The sequence below is a fragment of the Amia ocellicauda genome, chromosome 5 (assembly GCF_036373705.1).
Source record: "Amia ocellicauda isolate fAmiCal2 chromosome 5, fAmiCal2.hap1, whole genome shotgun sequence".
Taxonomy (NCBI): Eukaryota; Metazoa; Chordata; class Actinopteri; order Amiiformes; family Amiidae; genus Amia; species Amia ocellicauda.
This window is the reverse complement of record NC_089854.1, coordinates 33,888,334-33,895,506: the sequence shown is the minus strand read 5'-3', so window position 1 is coordinate 33,895,506 and position 7,173 is coordinate 33,888,334. Positions and strand designations below refer to the sequence as shown.

The 7,173-nt window shown below is 44.9% G+C and overlaps 2 non-coding genes across 2 annotated transcripts; both read right to left on the bottom strand.

The window, feature by feature from the left end:
• Positions 1 to 1,474: 1,474 nt before the first annotated feature.
• LOC136750648 (small nucleolar RNA SNORD66) lies at positions 1,475 to 1,551 on the bottom strand. Its single transcript, XR_010816939.1, has one exon. It is a non-coding gene; the product is annotated as a small nucleolar RNA SNORD66 (small nucleolar RNA).
• Positions 1,552 to 4,380: 2,829 nt separating this feature from the next.
• Positions 4,381 to 4,457, bottom strand: LOC136750649 (small nucleolar RNA SNORD66). Its single transcript, XR_010816940.1, has one exon. It is a non-coding gene; the product is annotated as a small nucleolar RNA SNORD66 (small nucleolar RNA).
• Positions 4,458 to 7,173: the final 2,716 nt, after the last annotated feature.

The window sequence follows — 7,173 nt, the reverse complement described above, 5'->3', positions numbered from 1 at the left end:
GAAAAGGTCAGACGGAACGATTAGAAAACAGTGCAGACAGCATGTAGAGAAGTATCTTTATACCACCGAGTGAAGCAGCATTCCTTCAAGAAGGCTTCTGCAGATGCTCAGAAACACTTATTCAGACCACTGTCTAGAAGCTCCATCACGATGCTGATGTTTAGCCAGGTCTCAGTCTGGCATGGTGGCCGGACCTGCCTTACCTTGGCTGTCTCGAGGTCCAGGTCTTTGCCGATAGTGGAGAGGAGTTGGCACAGGCACTCCAGGGACTCTTCGTGGTTCTTCAACAGCTTGAAGATGCAGGCGTGCATCATGGCCTCTGTCAGCATCTTCACCTTGAACAGCTCCCCAAAGAACTTTATGTGGCCTAGTGAGCGCCGCTGGGCTTTGTGCTTGGCCTCCTGCAGCTCGTCACGTAGACGCTGCCGCTCCTCGCCCTGCGCACACAGACAGCACTCAATTACATACTATCATAATGGAGGTATGATTTTTCAAGCATTCCTAGAACTGGAAATCAGTTTTGCATTTTCCAGACTTTCAGACTAGCGTACAAACCCTGATTATATTTAAAAGTCATTCAACATTTTTTACCAAGGATGCATCCAGCATCTTCTGTTTCTTCTTGAAGACCTCGTCTCCATCCTCCTCCATCTCAAACTCCTTCAGGCAACGGTTCAAAAGCAGAGTGCGGAAAGTCACCTTCTCTCCCGGCTTGTCAGTGGTCGGGACCTTGAACTACAGAAAGGGGAGCAGGAACAACATAAACCCTAAGCAAGATGGAAACTTCCTAAGCGTGGTCTGTGTGCTAGGCTGGCTTCCATCTTCCATAGGTATCGGAGTGAAAACTCTTGATATGTGATTCACAAGACAGGCATCTGCTAGTCCATTCAAAACTGAATTCCCACAAATTACAATTCCAGAGCTAAACTAATCTCATCCATGTATTATTATTATTATTATTATTATTATTATTATTATTTATCTCCTAGCGGACACCCTTGTCCAATAAAAGAGCAATACAAAGTGCAATAATACAGAGCAGTTCAAGGCATAATACATTTTACAAGTTCAAATTTACACAAATACCATCTTCACAACCCTCTACCATCCCCCCTCTCCCTCTGTTACTTCACTCTCCCCGTCACCCTCCTTCTCTCACCCTCAGAAGGCACTGGCACATATTGGCATATGTGGCGGAAAAGTTGGGTTTGGAGATGGCCTTCTCGAAGATGAGCTCCATGACACCCTGGAGTCGCTGCTCCGTGTCGATGGTCAGCTCGTTCACTTGACGCATCAACGGCTGGAACATCTGTGGGGTCAGCTTGTTCAGGATACCGTTCACCCTGCGGAACAGCTCCTGTTGAAGGGAAAGGGGGGAGGAGGGAAGGAAGGAAAAAGAGTTAGTTCTGCAAACCTCGGCCAAGTCCGTGTTCTTATTTGTTCTGGAGAGGTGGATGCATGTGAGTGTATGCAGTCCCTCACTTCCTCTTCTCCATCAGTAGAGGTCAGTGGCCCAGACACTATGGCACTAAAAACAGATCATCACTGGGGCTCCAAGTTTACCCACAATCCCCTTTACTAGACTAGCAAATTATTATTCCCACCCCCCCAAACAAGAACCGTGTCCTCTGCTCCTACATACCTGGGTCTTAATGACCTCGGGGTCATCGCCCACTGTGGGAGCCTGCTTAATTGTAGGCTTCCAGGCCTTCTCGGCCTTGTTGAGCTGAACCTCATACGAGAATGACAGGGTGATGACCTTGCGCTGGTCCCTCCTCTCGCCCTGCTGGGAGCGCTGGAGAGCCAATGCTGAGGGCTGGGGGGACAAAAAGTCAGTCGCTGGTCAGGGTAGGGGGCACGTGTCTGCCGCTGTGAGAGCTAGAGAAGTACATTTATACCGAGTGAAGCAGCATTCCTTCAAGAAGGCTTCTGCAGATGCTCAGAAACACTTATTCAGACCACTGTCTAGAGGCCCCATCACGATTCTGATGTTTAGCCAGGGCTCAGTCTGGCACGGCAGCCGGACCTGCCTTACCTTGGCGGTCTCCAAGTCCAGGTCTTTGCCAATAGTGGAGAGGAGTTGGCACAGGCACTCCAGGGACTCTTCGTGGTTCTTCAACAGCTTGACGATGCAATTGTGCATGGTTTTCTTCACCAGCATCTTCACCTTGAACAGCTCCCCAATGAACCTGATGTTGCCTAGTGAGCGCCGCTGGGCCTTGCGCTTGGTCTCCTGCAGCTTGTCACATAGACACTGCTGCTCCTCGCCCTGTGCACACACGGCACTTAATTACATACTATCATAATGGAGGCATGATTTTTCAAGCATTTGCAAGCCCTGGAAATCACTTTTGCATTTTCCAGACTTTTTCCAGACATCCAGACTAGCGTACGAACCCTGTTTATATTTAAAATAAATACTTGGGCTGTCAGTCGATTGAAATATTTGATTGGTTAATCAGTTAATTAGTTGATTCTTCGGCAGATTAATCATGCACTTATTAAAATAAGTGTAACAGTCTTTAAGTGGTTGTGCCACACAGTTATACTTCAATAAATACTAGGCATTGATATAACAGTATAACAACACTGAATGGGAATGGAAAAAAAAGATATAAATGAATATAAAAAAAAAACTAAAAAAAACACTAAATCATTATAATCAGCAAACTAAATTAAAATCGCTACAGCAAACTTGTGTTTTGCTCACAAATGATAATGTAAAATCACACTGCCCTTGTAAGAAAAGCATTGCATGCAAATTAAACAGAAAACCTTTCCTTTGTCTTCAGTGTTTCCTTACGAATCCAGCTTTTTAGCGGCTGTAACCCTGCAGTTTGTGCGGGGATGCTGTACCATAGCTCTCGTGATGTGATATCTTGCCTGATTCGCCTTTATAATTTAACACTGTAGAAGCGCAGGGCTGCTCAGTTTGACCGATTTAATGTGAATTACTCTGTGTTCCTGAATACTCTGTGCAGGCCGGTTCTTTACTTTGACTAAATAAATGTATTAAATATGCCTAAGTAGCGTTTTAGCTGCATAATCACAAAACGAGTTCACGTCGCGATCTCTAATTCACCTACAGTCTACAGTCATGTGCTTGAAAAACACACGCATTGTGTAGCATTACAGGTGTACTCAGATTGAGTGATTAAACACTTGTTTCATTAGTTTTGATTGTGCAGTGTACGCGTTTAGAAAACAAAGTGCTTTGATGTCATTTATACCAATCATTTGAATGTTTTATGTTCATATTTACATTTAAATACTAATCCATTTATGCTAGTTTTATACGATCGTTTGCCTTTCATTATACCACAGCATTAAAAGAGCTATCAGCTCTTGTAGGTAGTTCAAAATCTCTGTGATTCTAGTGTTAACCGTATAATCGACAGTCACTATTATGACTTTTGTTTTTTAAATCTGCTCGATTAAATAGAAAAAATATTGATCGTCAATTCATTAGTTGATTCATAGACCCGATTAATTGATTAATCAGGGCAGCCCTAAAAAATATGTTCAAATGTTCTTACCACCAAGGATACATCCAGCAACTTCTGCTTCTTCTCGAAGACCTCGTCTCCATCCTCCTCCATCTCAAACTCCTTCTGGCAGCGGTTCAAAAGCAGAGTGCGGAAAGGCACCGTCTCTCCCGGCTTGTCAGCGGCCGGTACTTTGAACTACAGAAAGAGGAGCAGGAACAACATAAACCCTAAGCAAGATGGAAACTTGCTAAGCGTGGTCTGTGTGCTAGGCTGGCTTCCATCTTCAATAGGTATCGGAGTGAAAACTCTTGATATGTGCTTCACAAGAACTCCCACAAATTACAATTCCAGAGCTAAACAAATCTGTTCAATGTATTTGTATTATTATTATTATTATTATTATTTCCTAGCGGACACCCTTGTCCAATATAAGAGCAATACAAAGTGCAATAATACAGAGCAGTTCAAGGCATAATACATTTTACAAGTTCAAATTTACACAAATACCATCTTCACAACCCTCTACCATCCCCTCCCTCCCTCTGTTACTTCACTCTCCCCGTCACCCTCCTTCTCTCACCCTCAGAAGGCACTGGCACATATTGGCATATGTGGCGGAGAAGTTGGGTTCGGAGATGGCCTTCTCGAAGATGAGCTCCATGACACCCTGGAGTCGCTGCTCCGTGTCGATGGTCAGCTCGTTCACTTGACGCATCAACGGCTGGAACATCTGTGTCAGCTTGTTCAGGATACCGTTCACCCTGCGGAACAGCTCCTGTTGAAGGGAAAGGGGGGAGGAGGGAAGGAAGGAAAAAGAGTTAGTTCTGCAAACCTCGGCCAAGTCCGTGTTCTTATTTGTTCTGGAGAGGTGGATGCATGTGAGTGTATGCAGTCCCTCACTTCCTCTTCTCCATCAGTAGAGGTCAGTGGCCCAGACACCATGGCACTAAAAACAGATCATCACTGGGGCTCCAAGTTTACCCACAATCCCCTTTACTAGACTAGCAAATTATTATTCCCACCCCCCCAAACAAGAACCGTGTCCTCTGCTCCTACATACCTGGGTCTTAATGACCTCGGGGTCATCGCCCACTGTGGGAGCCTGCTTAATTGTAGGCTTCCAGGCCTTCTCTGCCTTGTTGAGCTGAATCTCATCCGTGAATGACACGTTGATGATTCGTGGCTCCTTCCTCTCGCCCTGCCGGGAGCACCGGGCACCCTCTGCTGAGGGCTGGGGGGGCAAAGAGCCTGGGCCATGTCCCCCCATGGGCTGTTTGCCAAGGTTGGCAAGAGAGGGGGTAAGGTCAGGGACAGAGTTCATCCCTGTCCGCTGACTAGGGTCCAGGCAATGCATTGGGGTATTTATGACCTGGAGAGGGGGGAGGGAGGGAGAAAGGGTCAGACCAAAGTTGCTATTCCTTCAAGCCATAAAACAGTCTGCTGGTAACTTGCTGTGATGGACAGGTAACACACATACAGTATTCTGAATAACAATCACAATTAGACAGCAGTTGACAAAAAACATGCAATATGGTACATTAGTTCAAATGACAAATATGAACATTAAACAGATCCATCAGAACAATGCAGGTAACCAACTCAATCAGATTAATTGATATATAAAAACAAGAAAATAAAACTCTAGGGTCTTCTAGACAAGCAGGGCTGCATACCTTAGACAGGACCACATCGCTAATGCGCAGTTTCTGCAGCCTGTCACAGATGAACTGTAAATCCAGCAGGAACTGCCGCTCATTCTCCTTCTCATCAGGGGTATATTTCCACCTACAACATAATTTCAATGCAACAACATTTGCACAGAAGTCTTGGTTGTGCCGAGGATTACGAAATAATGAAAGCAATACACTTTAGGATTTGGCTCAAAATCTGTTGCTGCGTTTAAATGACCCAGCTTTATTTTTTACTCAACAGATATCAGAAAATATTCATAGCTTAGACAAAAATGGAAAATATTACAAAAAGAAAACAAAAAAGTTATATGCCTATACACCAGTCATTATATTCATTACTTTGTCTCATGGAGTAAAACAGTAAAATTTCAGCATATACCATACCCATTGCACCATATTTCATATCCTCTCATACAGTAATCAATAAACGAGAATAATGGTTCAATGTGTAGCTACACACCCACACGATCTTGTACTGGTGAAAAACATTATTATTCACATTGTGTGCAGACTTCAACTGTACTGTCATTTAAAAACACATAGTCTATACATACCCTGCTGCAATGAAAAGAAAACGATAGATTAATGAAGCGGCCTACCTGAAAGTTGCAGAGTCTTCAAGACAAAACTTGAAGTCTGCAATCGCTGACATATTTTGAATTCAATACAACCAAAATGTTCTCGGTAAAACTGAAATTACTCGCGGGTAAAATCAATCGACTGTACGGCTCCGTCTCCACACTCACTATCAGCGCTAATTAGGCGAAATCCGCAGAGCAACACAATCGAATTCCAGCGACTGTTACGTACGCGACTCACAACACCTGACGTCATACCGAGCACACATCAGAAGAACAGGAAACAGTTTACAAACGAGAGGCCCCTCGACCCACCAGCTCGTTTTGGTGTCCATTAATAATAGAATGATCCAAAGATCCCATCCAGTCTATTTTTGAATGTTCCCAAATTGTGGCTTCAGTCACATCGCTGGGGAGTTTGTTCCAGATTGTAATAACTCTCTGTGTGAACAAGTGTCTCCTGTTTTCGTGTGTGTTTGTAGCTGCTGAAGAGTCACTACTGATCATTAAGGATCAACATTTGATCTGCATGGCTCATCACATCAGCACCAACACAACCAGCAACGAGCAGCACAAGTGTCCCTCAGTCCAAGTCCACAGTACACGAGTATAACCCCGATCAGCAGCAGAGCTGGCAGGCTGCACCCCCTCCTGTACAATGAACGCAACAGCCCTGATCACCATTACCAATACAATGCGTTAAGTCAAGAGAGAGGGCCCACCTTACACGTGTTTCCCTCTTGATTTTCGTCCGTTCACTTTGTCCAAACTGCGGTATTACTGTTTTTCTTTACAGTAACTGTGATCAATGAAAGGCTCTCTAGATTGGCAGTCTGCTTAGTCCCGCCTAGTTGTAGCGCCGTCTGCTGGTCAATTGGCGCTGCACAGAGGGGAGCTGCTACTAGCATTTGCATAATGGGATAAACGCACCCCCCCCAAACTCACACAGGGAAACGGACACTGCACACCCCAATGTGTGCACCTTTACCTGTCTCACCCTACCTGCCTTTCCCCTGTGTCTGCGTCTCTCTCTCTGTTCTCAGTGCTCTTGTAAGAGAGAGTGAGCAGTCACTGAAATAAAATTGCAATGCCTGTCCTAAAGGAAGAGTATTACTTTCGCTATGAGCCTACAGCACAGAGAAAGTGCTACAGGGGAATGAAGGGTGGACAGTGGTCAGCAGGCACCAACACCAGCCTAGGCTCCCACACCAGGCCACAGACCTCTGCAGGGCCCTAAGGTCCAAAGCAGGGGCCCACACTTCCCCACATTATCCCCTCCACACTCTGTGATCTGGTATATCCACCGCACAGTGCACAATTAATTTAATTGCTGGTAAATTAAATCAATTGTGAGCATAAACTACATATATGTGAACCTTTTCTTGTCCCAAGAGCAGCACTGTCATCATTTCATTT